This window comes from Cnephaeus nilssonii (genome assembly GCF_951640355.1).
Source record: "Cnephaeus nilssonii genome assembly, chromosome: 6".
NCBI classification, from domain to species: Eukaryota; Metazoa; Chordata; class Mammalia; order Chiroptera; family Vespertilionidae; genus Cnephaeus; species Cnephaeus nilssonii.
The window spans coordinates 92,060,789-92,077,283 of record NC_137077.1 but is presented as its reverse complement, the minus strand read 5'-3'; the positions used below and the strand labels follow the sequence as shown (position 1 = coordinate 92,077,283).

General features: G+C 41.1%; 1 protein-coding gene across 2 annotated transcripts in view; it reads right to left on the bottom strand.

The window, feature by feature from the left end:
- The window catches only part of ADIPOR2 (adiponectin receptor 2), a 76,743-nt gene extending 60,640 nt beyond the window's left edge, over positions 1-16,103 (bottom strand). The window contains exon 1 of one of the 2 annotated variants that reach the window (XM_079775052.1): positions 15,894-16,103. The gene's annotated coding sequence lies outside the window, so the exon portion shown is untranslated. The remainder of the gene's footprint in view (positions 1-15,893) is intronic. The other variant, XM_079775053.1, reaches the window with a different exon arrangement.
- Positions 16,104-16,495: the final 392 nt, after the last annotated feature.

The window sequence follows — 16,495 nt, the reverse complement described above, 5'->3', positions numbered from 1 at the left end:
CGCGCACCTGTCTCCAGAGTCCCCCAGTCCCCTCAGCCACCCAGGGCCGGCCCGAGGTGCAGGCAAGCCTTGGATGGCGGCTGCCCAGCTGCCCAGGACCAGCCCGAGGCGCAGGCAAGCCTCAGATGGCGGCTACCCAGCAGACGCCCAAGGCGCAGGCAAGTCTTGGATGGCAGCTGCACAGCCGCCCAGGGCCGCCTGAGTGGCAGCAGCAGAGGTGTCATGGGGGCGTTGCCTTCCCCTGATCGCCGGGTCGCCTCCCGTCCCTGAGGGCTCCCAGACTGAGAGGGGGCAGACTGGGCTGAGGGACCCCCCCTCCAGTGCATGAATTTTCATGTACCAGGCCTCTAGTCTGTAATATAATACCATATAACCACACTATTGTTCCAACTATTTCATAAATAAAATCTGTCCAGGTAAAATATCTGACCTGTAGAGTGAACCTCTGAGGCAAAATCAAAACCCTACTTTAGTAAAGAACCCGTCTCATAAGTAAGTAACAACCATTCAGGGTCCTATCTCATCCCGTATAAGATCCTCTACAGCAGTGGTCGTCAAGCGGTGGTCCGTGAGGTCTGAAAGGTTGTCAACTGCTGCTCTAGTGATGGGGAAAATGAGACATTTTTGGGGGCCTAGCAATCTGAATCTAGTCACTGCCCCTTTAATTATCTGGTCCTGCAAGATCTGTTTACCCAAAATACTACTCCAATTTCAGAGAGGCCATAAACCATCCCCAGATGGAGTTATCAGTGCTGGCACCAGGCCAGGCCTTGAGATGTGGTCCCACTGCCCCCATCCCAGTACATAGGGTTTTTTGCAAAGCCTGCAAAAGGTCCAGAAGTATGATCCATATTTGGGGGACAAAGAAACTAAAGGGGTATAAAGGGAAAGCTTCCTCCATATTGGGGGGCTCAGGATTTGGAGAGAAACAGACACCCCTGGGTCACTGTACTGGTACACATGAAATATCTGGAAATAAATGGGTTTTTCCTGTGCCTCCGGTACTCCTGTGTATTTTTTCGGTCGCCTGGTAAATTCTGTAACACTAGAATACAAGTTTATTTTTTTGTGTCTTTTTTTATAATGTTACAGAAGGAGACTTGAAGGAAATAGTTCCCTTTCTCAATATCACAATCAGAAATCTAGAAATAAAACTTGCATCTACAATCTTTCTCAATATTGCTCACTTTTACTAACTGCCAATATGAAAGAAATAGGAAGAAAAAAAGAAAAACCTAGAATATATATCTACAGGCCTCACAAAAACTCTTCTCAGATTAAAAATGCAATAAAAACCCTTTCAAGTGGGAAGAAAAATAGTCTTCATTCTTTTTTCTAAATACTTTTATTATGTATTATGATTTTTAAAGAGAGAAGAGAAAGAAACATCAATGTGAGAGCAAAACATCAATCAACTGCTCCCTGCGTGCCTCCTACCAGGGATGGAAGCCAGCAACCCAGGCTTGTGCCCTGACCGAGAATTGAACCAGCACTCTTTCAGTGTTCGGGATGACGCCAAACTAACTGAGCCACACTGGCCAGGGCAAAGTTTTCATTCTTAAACTAAATGATTCATAGCGGTTTCTAACAAACATTTAAGACAGTTAAGGCTCAAGCTTACATACATAATTCTCCTAAACTCAAAATTAAAAGTCTTGCCTGGCTGGCATGGCTCAGTGGTTGAGCACTGACCTATGAACCAGGAGATCACAGTTCAATTCCTGGTCAGGGCACATGCCCAGCGGGCTCCATCCACAGCAGGGGGCATGCAGGAGGCAGCAGATCAATGATTCTCATCATTGATGTTTCTATCTCTCTCTCCCTCTCCCTTTCTCTCTGAAATCAGTAAAAATATATTTTTTAAAAGTCTCAAACATCAGGACATATATATGACAATAGCAACTGGATGACTAAATACAATTAAGTATTCTGAAGTTTCAACTATCAAAATGTCAATCCAATACATGCTTATCTAGTTTCCAAAGTCTGTGGATATTAACCAGCAATGCAAGAAAACAAACAACAAAACAGCAATCTTGTTTTCCTCATAAAAATATATCCCCAAACTGTTTGCAAGCCAGATTCAATTTAAAAAGTGACTGAGAGAAATGACATTTGGGTGAGGTCTACAAAACACAATCAAACCTCTTTCTCTAACATCTCCAATTCAGTTCTAGGCCAACTTGTTCACAGGCAAAAATGTCTGGGTTGTGGAATCAAACTTTGGTTTTCAAACTGACAACCCTTTCAAGCTGATACCTCAGCATGACAAAAAGGGTCTCTCTGGCAACAAACAAAGGAGAAAATGCTTTTGTTGCCGGCTAAATCAACAATTAGCACAATTTTAAAACATAAAAGAAGCCATCAATACATCAGGATCAGCTAAACTGTGATATAATGTGTAAATAGTTATAATCTTTAGTGCTAATGTTGCTAAGGGTGTGAAAGAAACAATGATCACAGACTACTGAAGAGGTAGAAAAACTGTTGTTGATTTGGATAAATGAAAAGCAGTTAGCCAGTGACAGCCATTTCCCAGGCAGTGATATATGAGCAAACAAAGATGCTGCATACAGACCGGAAAGACACCTTTGGACCAAGTGTTCAAAGTGATTCATTTAAGGCTAGTAGTGGGTGGTTGGATAAATTTAAGAAAAGAAGCGTTTATTCATAGATTAAACAGTACATTAGACATGACCTGTATAAAAGAAAGGTTAAAACAGAATCACCTGGGGGTCTGAAACAGATTAATTCAACTTACATTACTTCTAATGGGGAAAAATGATTCAGTTTTTTAACAAACCGCTTCTTGAACAGCCTTCTGTAATGAATTAAGTTCAAGAACTGAGGTTCCACTGTACAGCAGTGGGCAAAAGTAGGTTTACAGGTTCGTATGGAAAAATATATAATACAAGCATAAACTCTGTTTCGCATACTCACAACTGTAAATGTATTTTTGCCCACCTCCTGTATGCTCTCTATGTACATTCTGGGTTCTAGTTCTGGATCAAGTAATCAACCAATCACATTACTCTGTTCCAGAAGTCACAAACTTGAACATGTGAAGCAGCCTGATGAAAGAAAAAAAAGGCTGTCCTAGCCAGTTTTGCAGTGGTTAGAGCACTGCCCTGCATATAAAAGGGTCTCTGGTTCGGTTGCTGGTCAAGGGCACGTACCATGGTTCAGGCTCGATCCCTGGTCTGGGTTAGTGTGTGTTTGGGAGGCAACCAATGGATGTGTCTCTCACACATCGATGTTTCATTCTCTCTCTCTCTCCCCCTCCCTCTTTCTCTCTCTCCCCCCTTCCTCCCTCCCTTCCACTCTCTCTAAAAAATCAATGGAAGTATATCCTCAAGTGAAATTTTTTTTAAAAGGCTGTTAGTGTACTGAACTGAAACTACTTAAAAGATTTACAACAATTTACATGCATAGGCATATAAAAACAAATATAAAAATATTAAATATTAACAGAAATTATTAATATTAATTAACAAAAGTATTAAAATATTAACAGAAATATAAAAAATATTTAAAAATTTAATTTGCCTGGCCGTATGGCTCAGCGGTTGAGCATCTACCTATGAACCAGGAGATCACAGTTCGATTCCTGGTCAGGGCACATGCCCTGATTGCGGGCTTCATCCCCAGTGTGGGACAGGCAGGAGGCAGCTGATCAATGATTCTCTCTCCTCACTGATGTTTCTATCACTCTCTCCCTCTCCCTTCTGAAATCAATAAAATTATATTTTTAAATTAAATTAGATCCCTGCCTCACATCATATATAAAAAAAAAAAAAAAAACATCAGGCAGAATCAAGACTTAAATGTAAAAAAAAAAGTCTAAAACTTTTAGAAAGAAACACGAAAAAAATTAACAAATAAGCCACAGAGACTAGGAGAAGATATTTGCAATTCACTTAACAGACATAATCAAGACTTAAATATTAAAAAAAAGTCTAAAACTTTTAGAAAAAAACACAAAAAAAATTAACAAATAAGCCACAGACTAGGAGAAGATATTTGCAATTCACTTAACAGACATAACCAGAATATAAAACTCCTAAAATCCATTTAAAAGACAACCCAATTGGGAGGGGAGAGAGAACAGCTATTCAAGAAAACCTGAATAGTTACACAACATTTGAAAACATGCTCAATCTCATAATTAATAAAAAAATTACACAATTTGGTATCATTTCACAATTATCTGATTTGTAAACATGTAAAAAATCTGACCGTGCCATGGATAAGAATTTGGAAAGAGCAAATTCTCACATTTTAATGAAAAAAAAATGCAAAATAGGGACAATTTTGGAGAGCAATTTGGCAATTTCTCCATAACCTCCAACCCAATAATTCCACTTCTAAGTAATTTACCTTAGAGGACTTCATTTCAAATTTTGTACACATACACACACACACACACACACACACACACACACACACTGCACAAAACATTTATCCTTACTGCCTGCAATACAACCTGATACTTTTCCATCCTATTTGAATTCCTAACCTGATTTCCCAACCCATTAATGGCTCCCAACATGCAGTTTGAAAAACTTGCCCAAGATCTTAAATATGTGCATTGTATTAACTATAAACCTGCTTTTTCCCACCCCTGTATTTAAAAGAGGCCATCTACTCCAGGACAGAGAACATTTGCCTTCTTCATCTAGCTCCTGCTGCTGATGGTTTAGATTGCACATCGCAGGACCTGTCCTTTTCCAACTAATATTTGGTTCAATAAACACTTTATTTCCAAAAAGCTTTCTGCTATGAAAATTTCACAAAACATGTATCCTTATTACCTGCAGTACAACCTGATACTTTCCTATCTAGAATTTTAACAGTAGCATTGTTTTTAAAACAGGAGAAACAATAAACAACCTACACACCTATCAACATGAAAATAAATTTAAACTGGTTTTCTAATAATAATATAACTATACAGCAGATAAACGTGATGACTATAATCAGGTTGAACCACATGAAAACAGCCATTTTTGTGGGTCAAAATGTTAATAAAATATCAACTTCCTATGAAACTAAAAAACATGTTTCATAAAAAAGTAAATTACAGAATAGGCAGAAAAGTGTCTACATAAAGTTTTAAATACGCAAAACAATATTATGACCTGCTTATAAATATACTAGAGGCCCGGTGCACGAAATTCGTGCACGGAGGGGGGTTGTCCCTCAGCCCAGCCTGTATCCTCTCCAATCTGGGACCCCTCAAGGGATGTCCAACTGCCCTCTCACAATCCAGGACTACTGGCTCCCAACTGCTTGCCTGCCTGCCTTCTGGATTGCCCCTAACCGCTTCTGCCTGCCAGCCTGATCACCCCCTAACCACTCTGCTGCCAGCCTGTTTGCCCCCAACTTCCCTCCTCTGCCGGCCTGGTTACCCCTAACTGCCCTCTCCTGCAGGGTTGATCACCTCCAACTGCCCTCCCTTGCAGGCTGGGTGCCTCCCAACTGCCCTCTCCTGCTGGCCATCTTGTGGTGGCCATCTTGTGTCCACATGGGGGCAGGATCTTTGACCACATGGGGGCAGCTATATTGTGTGTTGCAGTGATGATCAATCTGCATAGTACTCTTTTATTAGATAGGATAGAGGCCTGGTACAGGGGTGAGGGCCAGCTGGTTTGCCCTGAAGGGTGTCCCTGATCAGGGTGGGGTTCCCTTGGTGCGTGGGGCAGCCTGAGTGAGGGGCCTGTGGTGGTTTGCAGGCCAGCCACGCCCCCTGGCAACCCAAGCAGAGGCCCTGGTATCTGGAATTTATTTTCCTTCTACAACTGAAACTTTGTAGCCTGGAGCAGAGCCAAGCCTGGGGCTCCCTCCGAGGCCCGCAGCCATTTGTGTTGGGGTTATAATTGAAACTTTGTTGCCTTAAGCGGGTGGGCCCCGCCAGGGTGTGTGGAAAGCTTTGCTTCCCCTGTTGCCGCCGGCAACCCTGGCCTGCTCTCTCAAGCTCCATTCTGCCGCCATTTGTTTGAATTTGTTTACCTTCTATAACTGAAACTTTGTAGCTTGAGTGGAGGCTTAGGCCTGCAACGGCTGGCAGAAAGCTTGGCTTTCTCTGTTACCTAAGAAACCTTGCTCTCTGTGGCTGTAGCCATCTTGGTTTGGGTTAATTTGCATACTTGCTCTGATTGGATGGTGGGTGTGGCTTGTGGGCGTGGCTTGTGGGTGTGTCGGAGGTATGGTCAATTTGCATATTTGTCTATTATTAGATAGGATTCCTTATGAAGTAATTACATAAAAACAGGCATTAGGAATGATCAACACCAACACCATTCAGGATAACTGTTACTTCTGGGAAGTAAAATATAATCCAGGAAGATGCTTCAACTGTATGTTTTCTTTCCATTTTTTCTTTAAAAAATGGGAAGTATGGGAAAACGTTAAGATTTGATATAGCTGTATGGTGGACATATGGATATTAATTATATTGACTCTGTGTTCTACATATGTTTGAAGTATTTTAAGGAAATAAAACACATCTGTATCCTAAATTCAAACCAACCACCATACAAAATTAATTTTCTTGATTTAAAATGTTAATTAGTCATCACCTTTTTTTAACCAGAACCTCTAGTCAACAACAAAAACAGCTTTTATATAATGCCCAATTTAAATATTTCCTTAAAATATGTCGAGAAGATTTACCCCTGGAAAACTGGTCTTGTTCCTCCTTCCAGTTTAGTGCTATGTATTTTACTGTATTTCCATTTTTCCCTTTGCTGCCAAGAAAATTCAAATCCAAATTTTATTCTTAGTCATTGAACTATACTGCCACTTGGGAACAGAATATATGTTTCCTCCTTCTCATTTCTTTTTTTTAATATACATTTTATTACACTTCTGGATCTTTTAAGTAACTAGAAAGTCTTTCTGGAATGAAATAGAATATAAATAAATCCCAAGAAAATAAAAAGTAACCCTTCAGTTCCACAATGCTAAAAAGTTTTCACTGCCAATACTTGTTCCCTGACCAAAGGAATGGGTGTGTAGATACAACTATGAATACATGTTCACTAAACTAAAATTTAAGGACATATGTATAGGATTAAAGTGAATATGCGCCAGTGAAAAAATTAGCTAATATACACCAAAAACAAAATACAAAAGACCTAGATGGCCAAATTTTAATAAGCTAATTATTTTTGTCTCTTCAAGACCATACATACTCTTTGTATGCTTTGTTTTCTAGTGCACGGATATTGTGGAAAATACAGTGTCCAATAATATGTAACACTGTTAAGTAAGCTATAAAGAAAATTATATTTGTCTGTGATCATCCATGAAAAAACTTAGTGTCCTTTCTCACAGGTATTTTGTCCATGCCTAAAGATATTTTGGCAGTTTCCAGAATTTAGCTTCCCTTTTCATCTGCAGAACTTACAATATGTAATTAAGACAAACTATAATATCACTTAGCCAGCATATATCCCCTCTACCACAAGGTATACTCCAAAACAGAAAATTCAAAACCATGGGTTCCATGAAATAAATACCCTATTTAATCCATTCCTTAACTTCCAAAACTGAATACCAAAAAGTATTTATTAAATAGGGTAGATTGCACAGTAGCCAGTGTGGCTCAGTTGGTTGGAGCATCATCCCATACACCAAGAGGGTACAGATTGGATTCCCATTTAGTGCACATACTAGGTTGCGAGTTCAATCACAGGTCCGGGCAAGTACAGGAGACAACTGATCAATGTTTCTCTCTCACATCCATCTTTCTTTCTTCCTTTCTTCCTTTCTCTCTCTCTCTCTCTCTCTCTCTCTCTCTCTCTCTCTCTCTCTCTCCCCCCTCCCCCCCACTTCCACTCTCTCTAAAAAAAAAAAAAAAAAATCAATGGAAAAATATCCTCTAGTGAGGATTAACTATACACACACACACACACACACACACACACACACACACACACAGTAAAAAATTGCTCTGGCCAGGTAGCTCAGTTGGTTAGAGCAGTGACAGTCCAAGACTGGTTTCGGTCCCCAGTCAGGGCACATACAAGAACCAACCAATGAATGAGCAGACAAGTGAAACAGTAAATCAATGTTTCTTTCTCTGTCTCTGTCTGTCTCTCTCTCAAAAAAAAAAAAAAAAATCAATAAATAAAAATTTAAAAAATAAATAGGGTAGGCTAATTTATTCCTAACAAATAGGTCCTACAATATCAATCAGTCTTATTTATCTCATTTAGAAATAAAGAATGAGCTGGAGAATATACACCAAGATGACAATTTTATACTGTAATTTTCCAATTTCACAAAGACTTTGAAAAGGTTATTTTTAACAAAGTTAAAATACTTTACTCATTAGTAATCCCAAAAGAACATGATCCAATTTAGGTTTTAAAAAGAACATATACTCATATAAACCTGGGTTGCTATTTGATATGAAGAAAGCTACATACTCCTTACTCTCAAGAAATATAAAGCCTACTGGGAAGTCACCCAGATTCTTTTAACAGGGGAGACAAAATCATGCTGCTTTCAAAGCCAAGTAAAGAATCTAAACAAGTGAGCAGCTCTCTTTAATGGAGTACTCAGAACAACTACAGAATGTAAGCCCCACTAAAGTCTAAATCATATCTCCCAGTAAGATAAATGGAATACATTGCCAATTGGATAACGTTTTTTAAAAAATCATGGCAATGGCATAGAGATGCAAAAACCTCACCCACACCCACATTTTTGGTAAATTTACATTGCTATGACCTTTCTGGATGGCAGTCTGATAATATACATCAAAATGAAAAACATATTTCCTTCAACCAGTAATTAGACTCAGAAAGTTACCCTAAAGAGTCATTAGCAGCAGCTTCTACCCTCTAGCCTGCCCACTCTGCCTCTTTCAAAAGTTTATCTCTTGTTTTTCACTCTAATAACTCTTGCCATTATTGTTTAAAAAACAGAGAGATAGTCATTAGCATGAGACAACTGTACATACAAGGCACATGTACAATTTACAATAAACTTAAACAATCTAAATATCCAGCAATAGGAACACTATTAGATTATGGCATACCCACTCAATAAAATACTAAAGAACTATTTAAAAAGAACAGAGTAGGTGCAAATGTATTGACCTGGAAAGCTACCCATGAATATTATTTTTTAAAGCACACTACTATGAGCCAAGATGGTATCACCTGCTGAGCTCCCAAGGGCTGTTTCCCCACACCCGGAAGCATGATTCTAAGTGACAGCCTAAGAAGGGCTGGCGGGTGTCAGTGGGTGTGGTTTCCTGAGAACTGCTCACTGTGATCCAGTATGCAGCCAACATGCCCGCAGAAACAAACACAAGCTTCCCAGTAACCTGCAGTAGTTATAGAACTAATAAAGTGGACCCTCTCGCCTACACTGAGGAGTTTCTACAATAGTACATTTAGCTCACTATAAATCCAATATGGAGATTTTTAAATTGCAACCAAATACACCTTGCAAAGTAATGGCAAAGCTGGTGATGTTTATGGCACAGATTGGTCACTGCTGCCCAGAACATCTATAACTTTCCTCAAGAGCTGAAAGATCTGCTCTCCTACAATTACATTGTCTTAAATCTAATCTTTCAATAACATTTTGCAAAGCTTTGATGTCACTGAGAAGAATCTAATCAATCTACTTGCTAGAGCTCTTCTTTGTACTTCTACATTGCCACAGAAGCACCTAAGATTTTATATACTCATTTTTGTACTGGTGAGAATACAAGCACAAAATACAAGAAAAAAGTAAATATAGTGTCACAGACTTTCAAGTACACATGTCAAGAAGCAGCAATGTAACTGCACTCCAAGATATCTTCTGGAAGTGGTAAGTGAACTCTACAGAAGAAATGATGCCAAAAAAGTCAACGTTATCACAACTGCATGCTTCGCTAAGGTTACCAAGATATTAGTTGTTGCCTGTTCCTCTGGTTCATCTTTCTTCCTAAAGATGCTAGTGCCGTATGCCACAGGGAAGAAAGACTCCAAACACAAGAAAAGGGTGAAAGGTTTTGAAAGTGCTTCAGAAACAAAAGGAAAAATAACAGAGGTGTTTAACTTTTCAGTTTTCCATTTGATTCATAATCTCCAAGATTTTGCAAAACAAACAAACAAAAAATGCTAAAGTGGCTATAAGCCCTAACAAGACAGTTGAAGTGAAGATGATGCTCATGAACTTTACAACCAGACTAGAGACCTGGTACACAAAATTCATGCACGGGTAGGGTCCCTAGGCCTGGCTGGCAATCAGGACCAATCGGGGCGCGGGGCCTTCCAGCTGCCGGCTGGGGGCCTTCCTTCCCTGGCGGCCTTCCTTCCCTGGCTGCCAACTACCTGCGGGAGCCTTCCTTCATTCTGCGCCGCCCCCTGGTGGTCAGCGCATATCATAGCAAGTGATTGAACTCCCGGTCTCCCGGTCAAACTGCCAAGGGGACACTTTGCATATTAGCCTTTTACATAGAGAGAAGATTGGTGGGAAGTCATGAGCTTTTTCAAACTTCCATCCTCTTATGCAAAGGTTTCTGCAATGGCACCAAACCAAAGGGAAATAACAAGATCTGTTTGCTGCACAAACATCTCATCACCTGGCAGTCCCAAAGATCATTCAATCGTTGCTCATGACTGTGGCCTCCCATTTTGGTATGGACAAGAACTCTGGGAAAGTCATGGCTGTAGGAATCAGTGCTATGAAAAATAACAGCTCAATGGCTTAAAAATTTCTTCAAGACCTGGTTCAGCATAAAACAAAGATAAGAATGTGATGATGTCTGCTAGAATTGATCCAGTTCATCCAAACACTAAATCCTCAGATGTTGCAGAAGAAATTCTGGGGTAAGGCTACAGAGGCCTTGAAAAAATTAAGAGTACAAGAATATGAACAATTAGCTGCTAAAGATTACATTCCAGGAACATATGTTCTGGAAATTGAGGAAGAGGAAGATAATGCTGAGAACGATAAAGATGGCTGAGGAAGTACCAGTCTTATTGAGGAGGAGGCTGGTGGGTAAATGGGTTTATGTGCACCACTCTTCTGATGAACAAGAAAACTCCAAGAAGCTGAACAGCTTCATGGAAGAGCCAGAATGTTCAGTCAAAAAATAATCAGCATTACTTCAGAGAAAAGCAGTTGGCACTACAAGATAAACTTTTGAAAGAGAAAAGGAATGAAGTAACTCTCAAGTTTTCCACTCTCCAAGGAGAATGCTAAGTATATGTGATTAATCTGCAAATTAGTGAATCAAGAAAGTTTATTTGCATCAAAAAGTCCAGAAGCACTATTATTTTGAAAACCACCTAAAAAGCACACTGCTTAACAATGGCTGGTTTGATCCCACTTTTTAAAAAACAACTCTGCAACACAAAAAATAAGCCTAATATAAACTACATTTTACTTAATAGCAATGCAACAATATTGGTTCATCAATTATAACAAACTAGAGGCCCAGTGCACGAAATTCGTGCACTCAGAGGGGTGGGGGTGGGGGGGGGGGAGTCCTTCAGCCCGGCCTGCGCCCTCTCACAATCCGGGAGCCCCACAATCAATCACCCCAAAGAGGTAGGCCCCACCCACCCAGCCACGACTGATGGCCCCACAGAGGGAGGCCTCGCCCACCCACCGCAGCCCACCAGTAGGTGGCCTGGGCCTCCCTCTTTGGGGCGATCACGGAGCCCCTCTCCCCGAATTGATCACCCCACCGGCCGGTGGCCTGGGCCTCCCTCTGTGGGACGATCATGGGGCGATGGCGAGGCACCACCACACCCCACCCTCGAACAATCACATCGCACTTGCCTTAGCTGGCCTGGTGCCAGTGCATGGCATAGCATAGTCGTCTGGATGGTCATTCTGCTGTTCGGCCATTCGGTCGATTTGCATATTACACTTTTATTATTTTAGATATGTCACATTATGCAAAATACTATTAACAACAAAAAATGGGAGATGGACGATATGGGAACTTTCTGTACTAGCTGCATAAATTTCTGTAAATCTAAAACTGCTCTAAAAAAATAAAGTATTGCCCTGGTCAGGTAGCTCAGTTCATTAGAGCATTGTCCTGATATGCCAAGGTTGCAGGTCTGATTGCCTATCAGGGTACATACAAGAATCAACCAATAAATACATAAATAAGTGGTACATTGGCAGAGGGGGTTAACTGATGGGGAGAGAGGAGGAACACCTGTAATACTTTCAAACAATAAAGATACATTTTAATAAATAAGTAAAGTAGAACAAATCGATGTTTCTCTGTTTCTCTTCTCCCTCTTTCCTCTCTAAAATCAATAAGTAAAAAAATTTAAAAATAACTTTAAAAGAAAAAGTACTAATTTTTTTTAAACCTGCAGATTTGCAAATCAACATTTGCAAATGAGGACAAAGAGCTGGAGAGCTCTATATCAAATTGTTAACAGTGGTTTTCTACAGAGTGGAATGGAAAGAGGAATACAAGGAGGAACTTTTACATAATATACCTCGGGACTGTCTAAACTTTCTTCACTGAACAGTTCTCTAAGGAGAGGCTCTGTAACATATTGAGGGTCTCAGTCCCAAAACCATATTGCATGGATTCAAATCCCAGCTCCACCATTAACTAGCTGATAAATTTGGGTACTTAATTTCTCTATGCCTCAGTTTCCTCATCTATAAATAGGGATAATAGTATGTGTCTCCACAGAACTGCTGAAGGTATTACATGACTTACTATATATAAAGTATTGGAAAACTATCTAGTATACAGTAAGTACTCAAAAAATGATGTTCACCATCATCATCAAGTATATGTTATTCAACATCAAGCATTCCTAACTTTTTAAATCTTTGACTAATAAGACAAATCAGGAAAACTTGGTTCATCTAGTATAGAATATTTGATGCAGAAAATACAAATGTATTCCATTGCAAATTAAAATAACCTAAGATTTTTTAAGCAAATTACAAATCAACACTTAATATGAGCCAATATATATATAAATATTCACTCACAAGTTCTATAAAAATAATCACAAAAACAAACCCCTCTGGAGTTGTATGATTTGGGATAATTTTTACTTTCTCCTTTACATTTTTCTGAATCATTTTAATTTTCTACGTGGAATACATTAATAAAAAAAGCAGGAGCCCTGGCCAGTGTGGCTTGGAACATCATCCCATACACTAAAAGGTTGTGGGTTCTTTTCCGTGGCACAGTACATACCTGGGTGCAGGTTCCATCCTCAATCAGGGCACATATAGAAAGCAACTGATAAATGTTTCTCTTTCACATCATGTTTCTCTCTTTCTCTCTGTCCCCCTTCCTCTCTCTAAAATCATTAAAATATGGCCATGCGCTTGGGTCCTCTTCCTGAAGCAGAAAGCTTTCTATAATAAAACACTGCTTTCGCTTAAAAATAAATAAAATATTAATAAATTAAAAATAAAATAAAGCAGGAGTCAGTTTACTTTTTCTATTAAGGAATAGATAATAAATATTTTAGGCTCTGCAGGACATACGGGTCTCTGTCCCAATTACTCAACTTACCACTGCACCACAAAGCAACCACAGACAATATCTAAACAAACACATACAACTATGTGCCAACAAAAAATTTACAGAAACAGGCAGCCGGCAGACCTTGGCCCATAAGCTGTAAAGTTTGCTGACCCCTGAAATGAAGAATACAATTTTCATTTTGTTTTATACCAAAGTGCATCAGCTATATTGATATTACTGATGGAGGGAAAATCCATTCACTTAATTCATACAAGTCTAGGGTTAGAAAAACACTCTGGAAATACTCCTCTCATGCCCAGAACCCCAGTAATAAGAGAAGATTTGCCTAAAATCATACGCTGGTGGGTGGGCAGTTAAAACAGAGGCTAAACGAAATATGCCTTTCATATTTAAATCAATTTGAAAGTTTTCAAAGTTCATAATAATTCACCACCAAGCAGCTGCTACCACATGTGTGGAAGTCCTGCATATTGATGAAATGATTTTAGTTATAGATCATCACAGTCACCACTGAGAGATTTCTGAGAAAGAATGAAAACATCTATGAACAAATAACAGCATCAGAAATAAAATTTCTATGAAATGAAAAATTAAGGAAGAAAAAAATCTATGAAATGCTAACAGAATAAATGTCAGAGTGTGGTAAAAGGAGAGACAGAAAGGTGGCCCTTGATATGAGGACACTTCAAGCTACGTAAGTGACATATGATCTCCCCCCCAAAAAAAATAAAGCTTTGGCCTGAAGGAAATAAATTTTAACATTTCACTGGGAAGAGCTTTGTGATCAAATGATTTTAAATGTGACAACTTTCTTGGAGTTTCAAATGGTTTAGGGAGGGGCTGTTTTAGAAAAAGATATAATAGGACTAAGGTACAGGCTGAGAAATTATGTCTAAAATAAAAATATTAAAAATCATTCTAGCCGAAACCGGTTTGGCTCAGTGGATAGAGCGTCGGCCTGCGGACTGAAAGGTCCCAGGTTCGATTCCAGTCAAGGGCATGTACCTTGGTTGCGGGCACATCCCCAGTGGGGGTTGTGCAAGAGGCAGCTGATCGATGTTTCTCTATCATCGATATTTCTAACTCTCTATCCCTCTCTCTTCCTCTCTGAAAAAAATCAATAAAATATATTTTTTTTTTAAAAAATCATTCTAGCCCTGGCCTGTGTGGCTCAGTTGGTTGGAGCATTGTCCCATCGATACACCAAAAGGTGGTGGGTTTAATTTATGGTCTGGGCACATCACTTCTAGTACTTTCTCTAGCACATACTCAGGTTTCAGGTTTCCTACCGGAGGCAACCAATCGATGTTCTCTCTCTCTCTCTCTCTCTCTCTGAAATTAATTTTTTTTTAAATCATTCTACTGCCCTAGCCGGTTTGGCTCAGTGGTCGGAGCGTCAGCCTGCGGACTAAAGAGACCCAGGTTCGATTCCGGTCCAGGGCACTACCTCAGTTGCAGGCTGGATCCCCATTCCCCGGCCCCCAGGGTGCGGGAGGGAACCGGCTGACGTCTCTCTCTCACATCCATGTTTCTCTCTCGCTGTCTCTCACGCTCTCTTCCACTCTATCTAAAAATCCACAGAAAAAATATCCTCGGGTGAGGATTAACAAAATAATAATAATAATAATAATAATAATAATAATAAATAAATCATCCTACTAAAAAAAAATCATCCTACTATTTAAAAAAAAAAAAAAATGTCAGCAGCCTGCAATGAAGACAAATCAACCACTAAAATCCCAGGTGGACATTTGAGTCTTTCTACCAAAATTCACTACTGGGCTATATCACGTTAAGTTGTCAAAATTCCAGAAGCAAACGTTTAAATAAAGGTCAAAAGCCAGGAGGAGGGTTCAAGTAGCTATTAGTTTTCAATCCCAAGTCTCTCACTGACCCCCTCACACTGACTTAAACCCTGTTACCAACAGTGTTAAAAGCAGCACGCCGAGAGGCGAGACGCCCAACAGGGCTTGGGAAAACAGCCCAATTACTCTGCCAACCAGGTGGCCCGGAACGCCGCCTTAGAGGAGGTGAGGAAAACGTTCCCACTGTCCAAGGAGTGCTGAGCAGAACCCACTCGACGCCTGCACCAAAGAAAGTACTCGAAGTGGTAAAAGAGACGGAAATGAGAAAACGGAGGGCAGATTCTCTCCGTGGGGAGTAAGGAACGGCAACTGCAGGCGGAGGGAGGAGAGACAGGGGGTTCTGGACCCTCTACCGAGAGGGGCGAGGCGGGCAGAGCTGGAACGGAGGGCGGATCCAGGCCCCTCGCGACACACCGTCCTGGGCGGGCGGGTCAGGTTAAGAGGCCAAGTTCGGGGCTGGGACGAACGCACGCTCCCCGGCCCACACCCGGACACTCGTCCCCTCCGCCGTCGCGTCCTCCCGACCCGAGCTCTACCTCTTCGCCCGGGAGAAGGCGCTCACACTCCAGGGACCCTCACCCAGAGCTGGCCGCCGCCTCGCCGCACGCCTCGGGCGCCTCGGGAACCACAGGTGAGGGGAGGGGGAGAAGGGGAGGGCAGATGAGGGAAGGAGCCCAACTCGGTGTAGCCGTGCCGCTGCCGCCGCCGCGATACCGAGTCTCAGATCGTCCGCCCGCCCCCACGGCCGCACGTCGCCGTGAATCGCACGCGAGGCGGTAACATCCAATAAGACCACACCTTGAGCGCAGCCGCACTGGCTAAAACCGGAAGCTGCTTCTCTGGCCGCCTCGGACCTGAGTGCATCCTGGGAATTGTGGTTCAGCCTGGGGCTCAATGAAAGCTGTGCTGCGCGTCAGGGGACCGAGAGGAAACGCTCCGCTGGTGCTCACATAAATTCCCTGGGCTTTTTCCCTCCCACCGACAAGGAAAGCAGTTTAGAACAGAAGAAGCGGGCCCTTCCTAGCTCGTGGACGCTTTTCCCAGTCTCTGAGAATACGGGTTACACACCTTGAGCAGAAGCCAAAATTTAGGGGTTTAGGCGTGTTTCTGCCAACGGCCAATATATTGTGAGACGTCG